Genomic DNA, 22,185 nt, shown 5'->3' with positions numbered 1-22,185 from the left:
TTTCATCATCATACTAGAAATAACCGCATTAAAAATCAAGGTAAACAATGTTTTTTCGATGGCGTTTCCGTAAAAGTTGAATTACAAACTATAAAATACTTTTTTTAATTTAGTTCGCGTCGTAGATAAAATTTTGTGTATTACACGTGCCTTAATGCATTATTGTCATATTTCAGTCGTTTATGACGTGAATACGGGGTGTACTATGAACAGAAATAATGACTCCTTGATAAAGCCTGCAATGATAAAGACATATTTTTCTATATTTAATTGCGCATTTTTAAGTAGGTACTATCGATGCATTTACGGAAAGTGATATCCTTGTAATAGTTTTGAAGGAAATTTCATTTTTTATGTTAAATCGATTCGCACTTGGTACTAACTTTAGTCTTGTCTGTAGAAATTACCAATGGATATGTGTGTATCCTTCACAGGACCCGAGAAAGGCGCGATTTAATCCTACGTAAATAATTCTCACTTCTGCTCTGTATTGAGAAAATGTTTACAGAAAAAAAAAATGCTTCAGGTATCGAATTCCGTTTAAATTAAGAATTAAGGAAGGAAAATTTTGTCACTGAGTAATCTAAATTCGATGAAAATCTCTTTCCTTAATTAATTAGCACTTAACACAACGATTATTTATCTTTACTGTAATCTCCATTATTTAAATTTGGCGGAAAGTCGCATTCATCTGACCAAGAAGTGAACTTTTTTAAGACGTGCTACTTATAATTAAACAAACAAACCATTACGCACTAATTTGGTATTTTGAAAATTTTTTGCTAAAAAAAAGGTGGAAATTTTATTTTTCTTTAAAATCTCGGGGATCCTTTTTCTTCTTTTTGACGTAATTTGAAATAATTTCGGGATCTTCCTGTGTATTGTTTATGAAGCAAATTATTAGAATCTCGGGGACCCCTTGTGTTTTGTTTTTGAAGTAGTTTGAAAGAATCTCGGAGACCCCTTGTGTTTTGTTTTTGAAGTAGGTAGAAAGAATCTCGGGAATTCTTTGTCTTGTTTTTGAAGTAATTTGAAATAATCTCGAGGATTTTTGTGTGTATTATTTATGAAATAATTAATTAGAATTACGGGGACCCCTTATATTTAGGTTTTGAAGTAGGTACAAAGAATCTCGGGGATTCTTTGTCTTGTTTTTGAAGTAATTTGAAGGAATCTCGAGGATTTTTCTGTGTACTATTTATGAAGAAATTTATTAGAATCTCTGGGACCCCTTGTCTTTTGTTTTTGAAGTAGTTTTGAAAGAATCTCGGAAATTTTTCTGTATATTGTTTATAAAGCAATTTATTAGAATCTTGGGGACCCCTAGTGTTTTGATTTTCAAGTAGGTACAAAGAATCACGGGGACCACTTGTGTTTTGTTTTTCAAGTAACTTTGAAAGAATCTCGGGGACCAATTGTGTTTTGTTTTTGAAGTAGTTTGAAAGAATCTCGAGGATCCTTATGGGTGTTGTTTTTGAAGTAGTCTGAAAGAATCTCGGAGGTCCCTTGTGTTTTGTTTTTGAAGTAGTTTGAAAGAATCTCGGGAATCCCTTGTGTTTAGTTTTTGAAGTAGGTACAAAGAATCTCGGGAATTCTTTGTCTTGTTTTTGAAGTAATTTGAAAGAATCTCGAGGACTTTTCTGTGTATTGTTTATGAAGTAATTAATTAGAAATTCGAGGACTATTTGTGTTTTGTTTTTAAAGCAGTTACAAAGAATCTCGATGATTCTTCGTCTAGTTTTTGAAATAATTTGAAAGAATCTTGAGGATTTTTGTGTGTATTATTTATGAAATAATTAATTAGAATCTCGGGGACCCCTTATATTTAGGTTTTGAAGTAGGTACAAAGAATCTCGGGGATTCTTTGTCTTGTTTTTGAAGTAATTTGAGGGAATCTCGAGGATTTTTCTGTGTATTATTTATGCAGAAATTTATTAGAATCTCTGGGACCTTCTTGTCTTTTGTTTTTGAAGTAGTTTTGAAAGAATCTCGGGAATTTTTCTGTATATTGTTACAAAGCAATTTATTAGAATCTTGGGGACCCCTAGTGTTTTGATTTTCAAGTAGGTACAAAGAATCACGGGGACCACTTGTGTTTTGTTTTTGAAGTAACTTTGAAAGAATCTCGGAGACCACTTATGTTTTGTTTTTGAAGTAGGTGGAAAGGATCTCGGGAACCACTTGTGTCTGGTTTTCGAAGTAGTTTGAAAGAATCTCGGGGACGCCTTGTGTTTTGTTTTTGAAGTAGTTTTGAAAGAATCTCGGGGGTCCCTTGTGTTTTGTTTTTGAAGTAATTTGAAAGAATGTCGGGTGTTTTTCTGTGTATTGTTTATGAACCAATTTATTAAAATCTCAGGGACCCCTTGTGTTGTTCTGTTTTTGAAGTAGTTTTAAAAAAATCTCGGGGGTCCCTTGTGTTTTGTTTTTGAAGTGGGTACAAAGAATTTCGAGGTTCCTTTGTCTTGGTTTTGAAGTAATTGGAAATAATCTCGGGGATTTTTCTGTGTATTGTTTATGAAGCAATTTATTAGAATCTTGGGGACCCTAGTGTTTTGATTTTCAAGCAGCTACAAAGAATCACGGGGACCACTTGTGTTTTGTTTTTAAAGTAATTTTGAAAGAATCTCGGAGACCACTTGTGTCTGGTTTTTGAAGTAGTTTGAAAGAATCTCGGGGGCCTCTTGTGTTTTGTTTTTGAAGTAAGTAGAAAGAATCTCGGGGACCCTTTCTGTTTGGTTTTTGAAGTACTTTGAAAAAATCTCGTGAAGCCCTTCTGCTTGATTTTTGAAGTAGTTGGAAAGAATTTCAGGGACCCTTTGTCTTGTTTTTGTAGTAATTGGAAAGAATCTCGGGGATTTTTCTGTGTATTGTTTATGAAGCAATTTATTAGAATCTTGAGGACCTCTAGTGTTTTGATTTTCAAGTAGGTACAAAGAATCACGGGTACCACTTTTGTTTTGTTTTTGAAGTAATTTAAAAATAATCTCGGGAACCACTTGTGTCTAGTTTTTGAAGTAGTTTGAAAGAATCTGGTGGCTCCTTGTGTTTTGTTTTTGAAGTAGGTAGAAAGAATCTCGGGGACAACTTGTGTCTGGTTTTTAAAGTAGTTTGAAGGAATCTTGGGTACCCCTTGTGTTTTTGAAGTAATTTGAAAGAATCTCGGGGATTTTTCTGCGTATAGTTTATGAAGAAAATTATTAGAATCTTGGGGACCCCTAGTGTTTTGATTTTCAAGCAGGTACAAAGAATCACGGGGAACACTTGTGTTTTGTTTCTGAAGTAATTTTGAAAGAATCTCGGGGACCACTTGTGTCTGGTTTTTGTAGTAGTTTGAAAGAATCTCGGGGGTCCCTTGTGCCTGGTTTTTGAAGTAGTTGAAAAGAATCTCGAGGACACCTTGTGTTTTGTTTTTGAAGTAGTTTGAAAGAATCTCGGGGATTTTTTGCTGAATATTGTTTATGAAGCAATTTATTAGCATCTCGAGGACCCATTGTGTTTTATTTTTGAAGTAGTTTTGAAAGAAACTCGGAGACCCCTGTATCTGGTTTTTGAAGTGGTTTGAAAGAATCTCGGGGACCCTTTGTGTGTGGTTTTTGAAGTAGTTTGAAAGAATCTCGTGAAGCCCTTCTGCTTGGTTTTTGAAGTAGTTGGAAAGAACTTCAGGGATCCTTTGTGTTTTGTTTTTGAAGTAGGTAGAAAGAATCTCGGCGACCACTTGTATTTGGTATTTGAAGTATTTTGAAAGAATCTCGGGGATTTTTCTGTGTATTAATTATGAAGCAATTTATTAGAACTTCGTGGACCACTTGTGTTTTGTTTTTGCAGTAGTTTTGAAAGAATCTCGGGGACCTTTTGTGTCCCGTTTTTGAAGTAGTTTGAGAGAATCTCGGGGGTCCCTTGTGTTTTGTTTTTGAAGTAGGTAGAAAGAATCTGGAGGACCTTTTGTGTCTGGTTTTTGAAGTAGTTTGAAAGAATCTCGTTAACCCCTTGTGCCTTGTTTTTTAAGTAGTGTGAAAAAATCTCGGGGACCCATTATGTTTTGTTTTTGAAGTAGGTAGAAAGAATTTCGGGAATCCCTTTTGTTTTGTTTTGTTTTTGAAGTAGGTTGAAAGAATCTTGGGGATTTTTCTGTGTATTGTTTATGAAGCAACTTATTGGAATCTCGGGGACCATTGTGTCTGGTTTTTGAAGTAGTTTGAAAGAATCTTTGGAATCCTTTGAAGGAATTTGAAAGGATCTCGGAATCCCGTACGCAAGAGTGGATGGAACCTGCTAGACCAACACGGGAAAAAATTAGACCGGCGCCTGAAAAGCCTAAATTTTCCTTCATTTAAAATATATAAAACTTGGATTCGGGCATCGCAGCTTCCCCTGGATTGTTATATAATGTTGCAACGCGTGAGTTAATTATTTAAAATTTAATTTAAAAAAGCGCATAACCGTCGTGATTAAATTACAATTGTAGTTGACCTATAACCATTCATCATGGGAAATCTTCCAGTGATTTGGAAATTTTAATAACTGTGACGCAAAGTTGAGGCACTTATTTATATGTGGTAAATAAAATGTAGGAAAAACAAGACGTGCATCATTCAAATTGAAAAATAAGGAAATCGAAAAATCTAAATCTCGAAAGCCAAAAAAGCGAAAAATCGGGAAGCCTAAAATAAAACACAAAAATAAAAGAGGACGTAACTGTTCACCTTGAAGTGTTCCAGACGTATAAAATAAACTAATCAATGTAATAAAAATATTGTCTGGTGGTACCTGGTGGGTTTTGTATTTCATTTAAACGCTGTTTAACATTTCAGTAAACTTGGATTTATCGTGCTAATTTAACAACCTGCACACCTGCATTAAAAATTCCGTCAACACTTTTATATTTTTATTTTGGGTAAAATGAACGAAATGTGTTTTTCCCGGTAATCAAACAGCTTTTTGTCTTCTTAATTGACTTTATTTCCTACGGATAACAACCAGGTTCTCTCTTGATCGATCGTTAAAGTCCTTGTTTACAACTTAGATTTTCATTCTAGAACATAATTATCGCAAATGATCTTTTTAATCAAAACTTCATTCAATATTTACATAATCAAAAATTGAGGGCAAAGTGCAAATTTAGTGTTCCTGTCGTTACACAACACGTAAAAATCTTCAGAGAAACCAATCATGATCAATTGTTTGCCATGTGAAGTCATCCTTCATTTATTAATATATTTTTAACACTTAACACTTTTATTTCGACGTTTGTTTTATCTCATTATTTAGATATCAACTGAACTACGCTTATACTCCAATATTTGTACAATAAACCAAATGTAGGTGCTCTTCACAAATATTTGCCCTGTTTTTACAGAAAATTACACGATTTTATACTTTCAACTTGTATAAACTTGAGGCGTCTCCTCTGCATACCAAGTGCGTCGGATCGAACGCACGCTTTTTTCGTCTATTTGCGAAGAAGCCGATGCCCGAAGTGGGAATTCCCCGTGACAGTTGTTACGTTCTTGAACGCACAGAAAAATCAAGTTCAAGTTGAACCCACGCCGGCTTTTCGCATTGTAAAGGCAAACAAAATGTCACAAAAATGTTTACACATTCCACGACTTTTTTTCGATTATTAGCCGTGTGGTTTCGATGTTAGTCGAGAACTTTTTTCTGATTTTTCAGAAATTTTGTAATATTCTGTTAATTTATGTAACGCAATTATTGGATTTTAATATTTTGGAACGAAGGAACAGGAAACTGTTTACTACGAAGCGCAATAAAATCATAGTTGGAATTTCTTCAGCGAAGTTGGCTTGTTTCAGTTACAGACGGACAAAAAATTGTTTACTTTATGAAATATGTTGCAGTAAAATTTTTATTATGATTTTTAAAATCTGCTTACATCATTTATGCGAATTGTGAATATTTTATGAGCTTATCGGGTGTACACTAATAAATAATTTTCGACTTTTATACGCCTACACCTAGTAAATGTCGTTCGTAAGTGTTTTTATCGATTGCAATTTAGAAATGATAATAGCGAAAAATGAAAAGTGAGACAGCTTGATAATGGTTATTTTGTTATCGTGCGACTGCTTCGTTATTTTTGTGCGTTCCAATTTCGAAGTCGTTCGTTTAATGAAATATTTACTAGCTTTAAAACACTGGTGTGTGTATTGGCGTATGTGATATCATCCCAACAATCTCTTTTCTCCTAGAACTTCCGTTTGAAAGTAATCCGCCAAACTGCAGCTAGTTTTATGACAAAGGTGTCCCACTTGCAAGGAAATCTTGTTTAGAAATTTTAGTTTTTAAGGTGCATTAAAAACAGAACTTTCATTATAAAAAAACATAATTTTCAAAACTTGGCCACTTTCATGATCTTTTTTGCAGGGACAAATTTATAAAGTAACATAAAACGATTTGTTGGTTTAGTGACAGTTTGACCAATTTCAAAACGGCATCTGAGCAATTTTTTGTTACATTTTTTTGCTGGCCTTCGATTTTGCAGGAATTTTATTTTAAATTTCTTGCTTAATAACGATGACACTACTCAGCTGAAAGTACATTGAACTACTATTTTTTCTTAACAAGTTTCGTTGTCTGTGTCTACCAGTGCCTTTGTTGTTTTCCTTACAAATATCGGTATTGTTTTTTTTTTCACACTTTTCTCTTAAATGACTTTATGAATCAGCATTTTCATTACACTTTTATTTCAAAAACTTCACTTTTTGCCTATAAATTAACCACACATTGGCTATTCATATTTGCATTTCTTCATATCTTATTTTAAAGTCTAAAATCATCTCAGTTCGAAATTCCCGTTAGTGGATGCCGTTTGGTCCAAGTGGTCTGCTGCAACACTCCAACCAGATTTTTTTTCACTACACAAGCTCCTCAATCGTTCGAAAGCTCAAACATTTTTTTGGTATCCAACACCGTTTTAAAATATTAAACACTGTGCAATTCCGAACTTTTACTTTTTAAATATCTTCATTCTTGGAAATTTCCTACTCCTGAAGACATTCGAATGTGGGTGTTTGGAACTTGTTTTTGGCAAGTATCTAAAACAAAACAAAACAACACGTATTTATTTATATTTATCTTGAATGGTGCGAAGTTTGGCACGAACATAAAAATTAATGCAGATTTAAATTTGACAATAATAAATAAGTCGTAATTTAATATGTGAATTCATTGAAAATGACACACTGGGATTGTTTGTGGACTTGTTTTTGCTACATTATAGATGTATGAGCGAATTTAATTTCACACTAAGCATACATACATTTTCGAAAAATTATAAAATTTGGTTTATTTTTTTGCATCACCCTGTATGAGCAAATCGAAAAAATGGAATGGAAATGCAGTAATAAATAAGAATGAGAAACTAGATTGCAACCAAAACGTAGGCGGCAGCTTTTTGTGCAGGTGGCTGCCTGACTGGAAGTCATAAATTATTGGAACGCCGGGAAGTGGCCAATTTTGTATTTTGCAGTCTCGTGATCATATGTGTCAACAAACGGTCAGTCAAAGACGAAATCGTATTTTTGTAATAACCGAATTAAAAGCAAATAAATTTTATTTTCCGTTACATTTCAATGGAAATAGTGGTATCTGAGCAATATGCGTGTTGATGTTTATACATCGGACGAATGTCACGTAGACATTTGTTTGATTTGAAGAGTTTATCGCCTCAAAACAGATGACTAAATTATTCATAAGCCTCAACTGAATAAAATATTCTGAATGTTATTGTTATAATACTTAGCTTATCATTATTTTATTGTTATAAATTTTGAGGTAACGTCATACATTTTTTAGGGGGGATGAGCAAATAAATTTCGATCAAAAATAGACGTATTTGTCAAAAATAATTAATATCAATTAATATTTTATTAAAAAAAAATCCTCCCCGGCGGGGAATCGAACCCCGGTCTCCCGCGTGACAGGCGGGGATACTGGCCACTATACTACCGAGGATACTTGCATAGTTTCTGATTTATCCGACAGATCTAATCAACCTTTGAGGAGACTCAATGGATTTTCATTATTTTTTATTAACCTATAATAATTTGCATCAATTCAATAAATTCTAAACTAGTTTCAAATATTTTTCGCATATAAAAATATTAAATATATATAAAAGCTTGTCACCATTTCATTGTTGACATAGATTTTTCTTGCATTTATTTTTTAAAAAAGGTACAGTGAAATAAAACAAATGTTAAGTGGGATTTATAAACTCCGTTGCCAACTTGCCATTGATAGTAACATTGATATTCCAATTTAAAGAGGTTGTAGAAGAAAAGTGGAGGATTTAAGTTGATTACTACGAAAATTTATCATTTTAGACATGTTTAAGTTTCTTGTTGTCGAAATACATCTACACATGTTAAGAAGAAAAAGGTAAAATGTAGCCCCGCCCACCCGCCCTATCTCAATTGTGATGATTTCTTTATTCGTCGTGAGCCAATGGGACGGAGCTTAATTGCAAAATCTTTATTCCTCTACGAGAAATTAAAAACATGTTTTTGAGTATCGGTTGTTTAAAGAATACTATGTATATTAAGAAAAATAAAACCTAAGATTAAGCGCCACCCATACCCTCCCTGATCTCAATTCTCAATTGTAATGAATTTTTCATTCGTTGTCAAATCGAGAGGCAAAATATAAGCCCCGCCCACCCACCCGATCTCAATTGTGATGATTTTTTTTATTCGTCGAGAGCCAAAGGAGCGGAATCTAACTGCAAAATCCTTATTATTTCTCCACAAGAAATTACCATATAAGATATGTTTTTGAGTATCGTGTTATTCAAAGAATACTATACCACGTGTTTCTTTTATTTGATACAACCCCCGTAATTTTTTTTTTTTTTTTTAATAAACATATAGTTCTTTGACCAAATTTGTATCATTTTAAAAGATCACCTATGTGAATAAATGATATGAGTGTCAATTTTTCAAGCTACTAGATTGTCATCAATTAATATGAATTTTTCGTGTATTTTATTTAATAACTTTTTAAATATTGATTTTAGAAATATTGGTTGCCTTTGATTTTTAGAAAAAATCAGTCTTTCCATTTATGAAAAATATAACTAGTGTTTCATAAAAAAAAATAAAGTTGATGTCATTTCCCGTTCTACCGGAAGGTTGCCATCACATAGATCTTTTAAAATAATGCATTTGCTCAAAGAACTACAGGTTTATCTTTAAGAATAAAAAAGTTACAGGGGTTGTATCAAATAAAAGAAACACCCTGTATATATCAAGAAAAAATTAAAGCCAAAGATTAAGCCCCACCCATACCTGCCCTGATCTAAATAGTCTAAATAGTAAAGTTTTCATTCGTTGGTCGACCAATGGGCGGAACCTAATTGCCAAATTCATATTTCTCTACAAAAATTTACCATTTTAAACGTGTTTTAAGTTTCTAAGATTAAAAAAAATTCATCACAATTGATATAGGGTGGGTGGGCGGGGAATTACATTTTGTCTTTTTCTTTTAATATGTATAGACTTCTTTTCAGAACATGAAACTTAAAACATGTTTAAAATGGAAAATTTGTATAAGGAAATATCGATTTTGCAATTAGTCTCCGCTCCATACATACATTTTGATCCAAAATTTATCATGCTTATAGTAACCTTAAAACATCTCCAAGATCTCAAAGCATTCGGTTGTGTAGCTTCTGATTAAATCAATAAAATAAATTCACACATTAATTTTTTTTTAATCACCCTGTATACACAAATCGAAAAAAGATGAATGAAATGGTAAATTACAAGTACATTTTAGGTAGGATTTATTCAGCAAAATTTTGAGCTGACGTCATCAATTTTTTGGAGGGGATAAGTAAATATATTTTGATTAAAAATTTATCATGCTTATCATCGCTTCAAAACATCTGCAAGATTTCAAACCATTCGGTTTTGCAGATTCAAAATTAAATTGCAAAATGTTGTTTTATAATTTTGATTATTTTTCCAAAAATCTGGACGTTTCGGATAAAAAATCAATACGGAATCATAAACTAGATGTGTAGGATTATGTTATTTTATAGAATTTAAAACCCATTTACTATGTCCAATTTTGAAGTGACGTTATCACATTATTGGTGGGGATAATTAGACAAATTTTGGTAAAGTAAAAAGGCAAAATGTAGCCCCGCCCACCCGCCCTAACTCAATTGTAATGATTTTTTTTATTCGTCGTAAGCCAAGAAGGCGGAGCTTAACTGCAAAATCCTTACTTCTCTACGAGAAATTAAAAACATGTTTTTTAGTCTCGTGTTGTTCAAAGAATGTATATTAACAAAAAATTAAAGCTAAAGATTAAGCCCCACCCATACCTGCCCTGATCTGAATAGTCTAAACAGTAATGAAGTTTTCATTCGTTGGTAGACCAATGGGCGTAGTCTAATTTCCAAATTCATATTTCTCTACAAAAATTTACCATTTTAAACGTGTTTTAAGTTTCTAAAATTAAAAAAAAATCATCACAATTGAGATAGGGTGGGTGGGCGGGGCACAAAGATTAAATCCCACCCATACCCGCTGAGATTTCAATTCTCAATTGTGATGCATTTTTCAGACGTTGTCAGATCGAGGGGCGGGGTTTAATTGCAAGATCCATATTTATCTACAAGAATTTACCACTTTAAACATGTTTTAAGTTTCTTGTTCTGAAAAAACAACTGTGTATATAAAGAAAAAAGGCAAAATATAAACCCCGCCCACCCACCCTATCTCAATTCTTATTATTTTTTTTTAATCATCGAAAGCCAAAAGAGCGGGATTTAATTGCAAAATTCATGTTTGACTACAAAAATTTACCATTTAAAACCTGTTTTAGGTTTCTAAGAAAAAAAAAATCAGAATTGAGATAGGGTGGGTGGGCGTTTATTTATATTTTGCCTTTTTTTCTTAATATACATTGTATTTTTTGAACAACACGATACTCAAAGACATGTTTTTAATTGCTTGTAAAAAATAAGTATGTTGCAGTTAAGCTCCGTCCCTTGGGTGACGGCGAATAAAAAACAATCATCACAATTGAGACAGGGCGGGTGGGCGGGCTTACATTTTGCCTTTTTGTTTTAAAACATATGTGTAGACTTTTTTTCCCAACATAAACTTAAAACACATTAAAATGGAAAATTTTATAAGGAAATACCGATTTTGCCATTAGGCTCCGCCCCATACATAAATTTAGATAAAAAACTTACCATGCTTAAGATAACTTTAAAACATCTCCGAGATCTCAAAGCATTCGGTTGTGTAGTTCCTGATTAAATCAATAAACAATTCACGCATTATTTGTTTTAATCACCCTGTATATGCAAATCCAAAAAATATGAATGAAATATGTAGGATTAAATTTTTTTCCAAAAATCTGGATGTTTCGTGTAAAAACTCAACACGGAATCATAAACTACATGTGTAGGATAATGTGATTTTATACAATACGGCAGACAGACGCACAGACAGACAGAAACGGGAGACCCACTTCTTCGTACTCTGGGGGTCATGAAAGGTCGAGAAAACGTGAAAGTAGAGAGTCGGTCGACGGACTCGATTACAAATAAAAGTGATTTTTGTTATTTGAAACAATTTTCAACTTGTACTTTTGTGGTGTGAAGCTGACACCAGTTTTAAATTTATATATGTAGTTAACAAATGTGATTCTGAAATCACTTAATCTGAAATTGGGGCAAAGTCATGGTCATGCGAACTGAGCACAAGAATCCCAAACTTTTCGGATTCAATTTTGTACAGTGACGTAACACTCCGGAATTTTTACACAACAATACAAATTTTTGTAATTAGACAAAGCACAATGGATGATTATAAAATCAAATTTAGTTTGTCTTTTAAAGTCTTGTTGTGTTGTTAAAAATTTCACGTTTTTTTAGAACGTCGAACGCAGATTTCAATCTTCAGCTGAGTTTCGTCTGTCAGAGACCCACATTAGGCCCGACTTTTTTTTGCATTCACGTAACGATCAAGGAATTTTCCGTCCAAAGAAGAAAATGTGAACATCATCATTAGTGTATATAGTACGTGGGTTTTTTTTTTCTAACCACATCCTTATTTGTACCTATATATTTAATTACCACTAGCAGCATCATTTGACACAAAATTTCCCCCGAAGTGTTACATTCTTTAAGAGAGCATCCACAATAAATCTTTTTTTAACTAATCATTACTTAATACTCAGTTGATTAATGCGTAACATGTTTGACTTAAAACAATGAGTATAACCTGTACTTTAAAATTACCTTGAAGTGAAAAAAATCCAAGGTGACACAGACGCAGCTTGAGCGTCTCCTCAGAAAAATGTGGTCTACTTATCTTGAATTTTGGGTAGCTGACGCAAATTCGACCCTCCGGAACCTTGCAAGACAATTTTCACTATTGTTATTGCATTTAAATTGGTTGTGATTATATTTATCGGAAAAAAAATCCTCGATTGCTTGAAGCTACACGAGCAAAAAACATTGCGTTGAAAAATCATTATCCAATCAAGTGGTTACACACATTTACTACCTTCGACTTTTCAGGAAATCTTAATTGATTCAACCATGTACTTTGTTTTTAACGTATGACGACTGCAATTAAAGACCTAAACAGAAACCTTTGATGATTACGGGGTTAACGCATTATCATCCAATTTTCACTTTGCATACAGTGTAAATATAAATCCGAATTTTTACGATTCTCATAAAATTAATTAGTGTTGACATTGCTTTGTATGGGATTCGATTGTGTGGAAACACTTGGAACGAAGTCAAGTTTAAACAGGTAGTCAATTTTTCACGTTACATAATCTCATATTTGCGTACCGATTTTTAAAAAAAAACAAAAAAAATACAAAAGGATAAAATCAATAACCGACCGATGTATGATTGTTGGAATTACGCGAATGCTTCGGCTGCATTTTACTCAATTTATTTCCAATTTTCTTAATTAAGTTACCACTTTTATGTCAATTACAGGTACCAATTTGATATGTGATATCCTTCCAAGTGGTTGCTCAAGACGGTGCTGGCCTCAATTAAACTTTAAGCAGTCATTGCCATGGTGTCAAAATTTTAATATTTTCATACGAACGTCAAATTATGTGGCGGATTATTCATAATAAGCAATTGATATTGGTGTCGATGTTTACATATCAGTCATAAATGAAATGGTACAATTAACTGACTCATAAATTTTTTTTTCCAAAGTTTTTTGAGTAATAAAATCTGGACTCACCGGTTTTACTTTTAAACAACCAATTGGCAGCTAGGAATAATGATGGACAGTTACTGTTATCTCTGGAAATTTTAATAACATGTTTGAGAAACAAGCACAACTGAGATTTCAAAATCCAAAAACTGGTAGGTTGAAGCTCTCAATTTCTGCTAGATATTTGTAATATGTTAAGAATTTTCTAATTACCGCCACCTCTACTCAGTTGGGTAAGAAGTGGACCCCCTTGATTTGGTTTCTAACAATATAAGTAAGTGGAATAACGCAGAGCTGACATAGATTTAACCAATTAATGAAACGCACGCATATTTCGAAAAAATCGGTTTTATTAATATTCATCGTAAAAGTGAGTTTGTTGTGTAATAATCGGAACCCAGATATATGCAGACTCCGTGACTTTCTTACAATAAATATCAGTTCAAGATCACGGTCAAAAATTTGTGTTGTAAAGTCCAGTCACTGACCTTATCGAATTTAGCAATTTGTCGTTTAAACTTACGAAATTTTGAAATTATTCAAGGCCATCGAATCGAGTTGGTTAATAGGTGGAATCCATCGACAATGTAGTTTTAATGGAATTATGATGAAAGCTCGTGGAGTAATTTTTGCGGAGTTTTTTACACAGAGTAACGGAAGTAAGTGTAAGTAAACGTATCAATACGGAATAATTATTAACCAAGTTGTTAATTGCTAGTCAATATATTATATATATACTTGGTGATACGACTTATACAATTGTCTCCTTTCAGTTATTACTTAACAACATTACTCAATGTTGTTAAACAAATCTCTAAGTGGATACAAAATACGAACGACAAATTCGGTGACCACAATTTTGGGTTTTTAGTTGGAATTTAACCATGAAGAAAAATCCCTAAACACAATCTATCAATCAATAATTTAACATGAACATGCGTAGATTTCAAAAATTGGTATTCCATTGTTTTACTAATATTTTACTATTATCACCATGAAGCCATTTTTCCGTCTTCTGCAGGTGTAAACCATTTTGCAGCAATCAGCCTCTCGGAAGCAATAAGAATCGAATTATATAAGCTCCTTTTGTGCATCGCTTTTTCTCTCACTTCCTTGAGGACCCGCTTGTTGTGCAACAATCGAGTACTTTGTTTTTCAAATGTTACGACGCTGTTCGAAATTCTTTGGCGACCTTAGAGGGCGAGTTCTTGGATGACCTTAACTGGCCAACGATCCTTAAGATAACCTCTGCCAGGTAAAATTTGGGCTGCATTTCTTGCCAATACATATTCATCGTAATAATTTTGGTAATATTCCACAGGTCGTTGTTTACGTAATCATTAGTACTAATGATACTTATCGCATTGCAGTGGCGCTTAATCTGTTATTAAAGTTTGCATTTAAAATAATTTTGGCGTTTGTCATAACAGCTACTAGGTTCGATGATAATTTATTTTTAATGAAACGCTGTTAGTAGTTCAAGCCCTTGCTTTTTTTGTGTTTTGTTGTGATAAATGTCTGCAACATTTTGATCACTGAATAATTTGAGAACTGTTACCGGCCGACCTTCATATTATTTTTTTTATTTCACGGTAATTTATTATAGAAACATGAATTTACTTTATAATTTTTTCATTAAATTAACTAATTTACGAACAGTCGCCTATTTATATTAATAATTCTACAAGGACTCGCACAATTTTATTGGCTATTCGTTCTAACAAGTGTCCGTTTTTTTTTTAATTTTCGAGTAAAGCTGAACACCAAAGCCGCTGCCATAATTAGTCTCTCCTAATGTTTGTACAACTACAGTTCACCTTCTACTGTTCTAGACCTTACTTAATAAGATTGAGGATTTTTTGTTACCGCTAAGGACGCTTTTTGTTCGTTTTAATAATAACTCCTGACCATTGATCCAACGCTCCGAGTCGATTTATAGTAGAAATCTTGAACCTGCTCGCGTCATCGGCGAAACTATCTTTAGATGGAATTAATTCATCGTCATCATTTTTTTGCATTTTTTAAATTGACATAACAGGCTATTTAAAATTTTTTTTTGGTTATAAATAAAATTTTTTTGTCGCTTTTTTGTTGCCTAGCTGATCAAATAGTTTTTTCTCATTGTAACCTAGAGAGAGTCTTTGAATTTTTTGCTTTCTTCAGACCTCGTGTTCCTTCCGCTCAGACAAGATTATGTTACTTCCGTTATGCACAGCGGCACCCATATTCTGTGATTTATGGAAGCTTAGTCTCATATCTTACCTACTTTTTCTGATTTTTTTTGCTCGAATGCAGAAATGCAAGTTTTGCTACGTAAAATGCTGTTTAATTTTATAAAATAATTTACTCCTGTACTTGTGGTTAATGAGTCTGCCTTGACTGTTTACCCTGGACATCCAGATTTCAATATTTTCTCACTTTGCTCGCTGATTTAAAAATATTTTGCAAAAAGAACTTCAGATTTGTAATCTACGCTCAATATTCTATAAACTAGAAACTTCAATGTTTTCAAAAATCTTTAGCAAATTTTTGGATTTTTTTCCTCGAGTTTCTCGCTTCATTGAGAGATATGGTAAGAACAATTTCAAACTCGATAAATACGAAGAATTCTTTGTAGGTTAGCACTTCTTTCCTCTCAAATAGAGCCATTTTGAACGGTTTAAAAAAAATTGAAATTTTTGGAAATATTTGGAAATTTTTCTCTCGAATTTCTCCTCTAATTGAGAGATATCCCAAAAAGATTTCAAACTCGAACTCTACGAAGAGTTCTCTATAGATAGGCTCTTCTTTTATCTGAATTAAGGCCATTTTCAACGGTTTCAAAAAAATTGTTTTCTAAAAATTTTTCGAATTTATTTCTTACATGTCCAAAAGCTCACAATTTTTCCGTTTGAATAGAGCCACTTTTCCATTTTTAACGTTTTCGAAAAAAATTTTGAAATTTTTGGAAAATATGTTCGCACTTTTTTAGCTTATTTAAAAATATATTTCCAAAAGGACTCGTAATCCGTTTTCAATAATTCATAAGTTAAAAATTTTTTGGGGAATTTTTGGAAAATTTTCTCTCGAATTTCTGCATTATTCAAAAAGATTTTCTAAAATTTCGAAAAATTAAAAACAATTTTTTTTTCAAATTGGCTCTAATTTAACCGTTTAACGGTTTCAATTTTTTTTTAATTTTTCGAACATTTTCTTGGCGTTCTTAGTTACTTAAAGATATATCGTAAAAATTATTTTAAATTCATAATTTTAGGATAATTGGCTGTGAGCTAAAACAATTGTTTCGTTTGAACAGAACCATTTTTAAAGTTTTCGAAAAACATTTTTGGATTTTTTTTCTCACTTTTCTCGCTTATTTAAAACATATATTGCAAAAAGGACCTCAAATCCACGATCTGCAGCTAAAAACTCTAATGTTTTTAAACATTTTTTTTGAAATTTTTGGAAATTTTCTTTGCAATTTATCGCCTTAAGAGGCATCCAAAGAAGAATTTCAAACTCAAAATATTTGAAAAATTCTCTTCTTTCCTCTCAAAAAGGCCCGTTTTGAGGGGAAAATATTTTCTCACTTTTCTAGCTTATTTAAAAATATGTTACAAAAAGGACTGGTAATCTGTCATCAGTAATCCGTAAGCTGAAGACTTTTAAGTTAAAAAATGTTTTGGAGAATTTTTGGAAAATTTTCTCTCGAATTTCTAGCTTATTCAAGGAGATATCGCAAAACGAATTTCAAATTCGAATTCTACGAAGAATTGTCCTAGGATTGCTTTTCTTCTTCTTCTCAAAAAATATTCAAAAAAATTCAATAAATTAAAAATGGCTCTAATTTTGAACGGTTTCAATTTTTTTGCTTGTAATTTTTTTCTCACTTTTCTCGCTTATTTAAAACATATATTGCATAAAGGACCTCAAATCCATGATCTGCAGTAATGCCCGACAAACTAAAAACAGATGTTTTTATAATTTTTTTGAACATTTTTGGAAATTTTTGAAAATTTTTCTCTCTAATTTCTCGCATAATTGAGAGATATCGAAAGACGAATTTCAGACTCGAAATATCTGAAGGATTGTCTATAGGTTGGCTTTTCTTTCCTCTGAACTAAGGCCATTTTGAACGGTTTCAAACATTTTTTTTGTAAATTTTTCGATTTTTTTTGCATTTCTCTATTAGTTGAAGACATACTGAAATCTGCGTATATAACATAAGTCTAAAAGTTAATAATTTTTCCGTTTGAATAGTGCCACTTTTAACGTTTTCGAAAAAATTTTTGGAAATATTTGGAAAATATTTTCTCATTTTTCTAGCTTATTAAAAAATATATTGCAAAACGGACTCGTAATCTGTTATCAATAATCCATAAGTTAAAGCGTTTTAAGTTTAAAACATTATATTTTATTTTACTGTTATTTTTTCTCACTTTTCTCGCTTATTTAAAAGATATATTGCAAAAAGGACCTCAAATCCAGGATCTGCAGTAATACCCGACAAGCTAAAAATTGATGTTTTTATAATTTTTTTGAACATTTTTGGAAATTTTTGAAAATTTTCCTCTCCAATTTCTCGCCTAATTGAGAGATATCGAAAGAAGATTTTCAGACTCGAAATATCTGAAGAATTCTCTATAGGTTGGCTTTTCTTTCCTCTGAACTAAGACCATTTTGAACGGTTTCAAACAATTTTTTTGTAAATTTTTCGATTTTTTTTTATTTCTCGATTATTTGAAGACATATTGTAAAAAATATTTTATATTCGTAATCTGCGTATATAGCATATGCATGTCCAAAAGCTAACAATTTTTCCGTTTAAATAGAGCCATTTTTAACGTTTTCTAAAAAGTTTTTGAAAATTTTTCGAAAATATTTTTTCACTTTTCTAGCTTATTTAAAAATATATTACAAAAAGGACTTGTAATCTGTTATCAATAATCGGTAAGCTAAAGACTTTTAAGTTTTAAAAACTTTTTTTGGAGAATTTTTGGAAAATTTTCTCTCGAATTTCTAGTTTATTCAAGCTAGTCTCTAGGATAGCTTTTCTTCTTTTAAAAAAATATTCAAAAAATTTCGAAAAATTCAAAACAAAATTGAAACCTTTCAAAATGGCTCTAATTTTGAACGATTCCAATTTTTTTTTGTTGTAACTTTTTTCTCACTTTTCTCCCTTATTTAAAATATAAGGTATATTGCAAAAAGGACCTCAAATCCATGATCTGCAGCAATACTCGACAAGTTAAAAACTCTGATGTTTTTAAAAAATTTTGAAGATTTTTAGAAATTTTTGGAAAATTTTCTCTAGAATTTCTCGCCCAATTGAGAGATATTGAAAAAAGGATTTCAAACTCGAAATTTACAACGAGTTCTCTAGAGGTTAGCTCTTCTTTCTTCTCAACTAAGGCCATTTTGACCGGTTTCAAACAATTTTTTTGTAAATTTTTCGATTTTTTTTTTGCACATCTCGAGTAGTTGAAGACGTATTGTAATCTGCATATATAGCATATGTCTAAGAGCTAACAATTTTTTCGTTTGAATAGAGCCAGTTTTAACTTTTTCGAAAAAATTTTTGGAAATTTTTGGAAACAAATTTTTCACTCTTCTAGTTTATTTAAAAACATATTACAACAAGAATTCATAATCTGTTATCAATAATCTGTAAGCTAAAAAGTTTTAAGTTTAAAACATTTTTTTGGAGAATTTTTGGCTTATTCAAATAAATATCGCAAAACGGATTTCAAACTCGAATTCTACGAAGAATTTTCTGCTGGATACCTTTTCTTTTTTTCAAAAAATATTCAAAAAATTTCGGAAAATTAAAAACAAAATTGAAACCTTTCAAAATAGCCCTAATTTTGAATTGTTTCAATTTTATTTTTAATTTTTCGATATTGGTGGAACTTTTCCTGGCATTCTCAGTTACTTAAAGATATATCGTAAAAAAATAGGTTAAATTTATAATTTGCGGATAATTGACTGTAAACTCAATTTTTTGTAAATTTTTGGAAAATATTTTCTTATTTTTCTTGTTTATTGCATACATTGAAAAAAGAAGGACCTCAGATTCGTAATATGTGGTTATTTTTCTATACAAGCTAACAATTCCGTTTGAAGACGATAAACGTATTCTTGTACTTGCAGTTTATGAATCCGTCTCGAGTTTTTGTGAAGAATTTGCCTAAAAAATGTTATAACAACGTTTTACAGTAAAGTAAGAGAACTACACACAGCTTAATGCATTGCAGCGCGTGTGACTCGTATATACAAGGTCTTTCTTTTTTTTATACAACCCCTGTAACTTTTTTAATCTTAGAGATAAACCTGTAGCTCTTTGAGCAAATTTGTATCATTTTCAAAAGTTCAAAGTGATGGCAACCTCACATTTTTATTATCACTTTGTTCAAAGAACTATACGTTTATTTTTATAAATAAAAAAATTACGGGGGTTGTATCAAATAAAAGAAACACGTGGTATTTACATGTGCTTCTTTTTTAACGTTTCCAGTTATAATTTGGCACTTTCTACCAGCAGCTTTCCTTTCCCATCCATCTGGTTCCAGAGATCACGGTTTTTTTCCTTTTAACATTCTCTTTTTGTTTCAAGAAATCACAATTCTTCACAAAGCGCCACAAATAGTTAAGTCAAGCACTCATCCAAAAACTGGATTCTTCCCCCACCTTCTCTTATTTTGCGTGTAATTTTTACATTTTATTAATATTAAAAATGCGCCGAACACCATCCCATACGTGATGACAATACCACACGCGAAATTACAACGGCCAAGAAATCATAACTTAAAACCGGAAAGAAAGCCGAAGGACGTCGGACCGATTGACACTGGGAAATATTTCCGCAAAAGTAAACTCGTTCCGATTTTTTTAGCGTTTTTATTGAAAAGAAGATTATCAAAAAGGTCAGGTTTAATTGCTTGGGAGGCGGTCCAGCAGGTGTAAAAAGTCAAAACAAAAAGAATGACATTCGAGCGAATTTGACCTTCTGTTTTCATAAACATGCGAAAATACAGACTTGTGTGAAAATTCAAAACAATGGACACGAAATAAAATTTTTGTGGATGGAGTTTGCCGCTTTTTGTGTGAAAAGTGCATGCACTTTACGAAAGCATTGGTGTTGCAACTGTGTACTATTAATTGTGATTCACCTTTCCACAAACATGGAATTCAACTCAAAGGAAGTCCTTGTTTGACCAAGATATTTCAGACGGGAAGCTGACGTTCGGAATTCATAGTTACCGCGAAAACGGAATTACAAATCAGTTGAGATTTTAATCGTTGACCACCGAAAATTAACATAATTATTATTCAAGACGTGAAACTGTAAATTTGTTCTTTGGCTTCATTACGCCTTAATTAACTTGTTGCAGTTAACAAAAGTCTGCAAACCACGCAACAACGTAATGGATGTGTCTAAAGGACGGTTTCCGGTTTTACGAAACAACATTTTTTGATACACGACATTGTGATGTGTGTTAATTAAACGATACTGTATATGCAAGCGGTGCTTTAGCCAAATGGTTAACTACATCTAAATTAGGTAATTTACAGTACCGTACGCATCTCGAGAGTAGGTACTCGCACTTTTATTAAAATTTGCATAAGTAAACAAGGCAAGAAGACAATTGCGTTCATTATATGTGGGTGGCATTACATAATTAGGTCTGTGTAAGGAGCACTTAACCAAATTATCGGAACAATAAGGTCGCTTTTTGCGATGGATATTATCGAAACTGTGCCGTTACTTGCATCGATTTTATTAATATTAAAATCAAAGAACAGAAATTATCGTCATTTTTAATTCCTGTTTTGAGGTAATTTTTCCATAGTAAAAGTGGGCGGTCTAGGTCAAGCTGGCTTATGAGAAAGTTTGTGGTCATTACTTTACTATTCTGTCGGAATTCAACATCGTGGATTCAGTTTTTTTATAATGGTAAGAATCGTCTCGTTTGCAGCAAACTTGCAACTAATTGAAATTCTAAAATGAATCGGTGACCGACCGACCTTATTCAGCCGGTAGTAAAAAATATGGTAATCAAACGCATTTGTGTTAAAAAAATTTGAAAGCAAATTTTTGTGTGCACAAAAAATGCACCAGTGCACCAAAAAGAGAGCGTGCGTTTTTCGTTTTCATAAAAAAATTCTACTTAATATCTAGGAATGGTGTCTTGACCGGACTTTGCGGGTTTAGTTGCTGACTAACCAAAATTAAAATAGCTTCACCAATTTTATTAACATTTAGACAATGCATAGACAACATTAAAAAGATTGCTCACGCTCTCATGTCGTCATAGTCGACAAAAAACGTAAATAACAATCGTTTCGGGAAACCCAGGCAGGAAAATCTGCGATTTTTTTGGTGAGAAACATGATTAATCAACGAATTAAACTGAGTACAATATAGATAAAATGAACAAAGCTTGACGTCAATGAATTATTGTATTCTGCCGAATGAGTTAAAGAAACTTTTTTGTAGCCTGTTGAATTATTAATTGGTCACATGAGGATGTAGGAATGTTTAAATCGACGCCTGAAGATTCCACTTGTTGTTATTTTTATACAACAAATCTCCGCAGGTAATTGTAGGAAAAAGGTTAATGTTTGTAATATTTTCCATTCATTTTACTTGGAAAAAAGCATTATTGTTTGTAATAATAATTATTACTTGACGTGTGGACAGTGTTTATTGTAATTTAACTGACTTATTTATTTTGATGACTTTCAACTAAAATATGGTGTTATTTAAGTTATGTTAATAATGTACATACAGTCGATTGAATGTCTATCTTATTTTTGAAGTTTGTGCATTCTAATCTTCATTTGCAAAAAAAAAAGTATAACGTACACATAATGTGAAAAATGCGATTAAAATTAACCTTTCCCGCACTAGCTTAAACTCCGGGAAGATAGACAACCTGTAATACACGCGTCAATGTGTTAATCCTCAGCGAAAACCGAATTA

General features: G+C 32.2%; 1 non-coding gene across 1 annotated transcript; it reads right to left on the bottom strand.

Moving 5' to 3' along the window:
* Positions 1 to 7,899: 7,899 nt before the first annotated feature.
* Trnad-guc (transfer RNA aspartic acid (anticodon GUC)) lies at positions 7,900 to 7,971 on the bottom strand. The gene has a single exon. It is a non-coding gene; the product is annotated as a tRNA-Asp (tRNA).
* Positions 7,972 to 22,185: the final 14,214 nt, after the last annotated feature.

This window comes from Zophobas morio, unplaced genomic scaffold (genome assembly GCF_036711695.1).
Source record: "Zophobas morio isolate AGI-343-1 ecotype UQ-CSIRO unplaced genomic scaffold, CSIRO_AGI_Zmor_V1 ptg000004l, whole genome shotgun sequence".
NCBI classification, from domain to species: domain Eukaryota; kingdom Metazoa; phylum Arthropoda; class Insecta; order Coleoptera; family Tenebrionidae; genus Zophobas; species Zophobas morio.
Note: the sequence above shows the minus strand (reverse complement) of the source record. Positions and strands in the feature narration are given on the sequence as shown.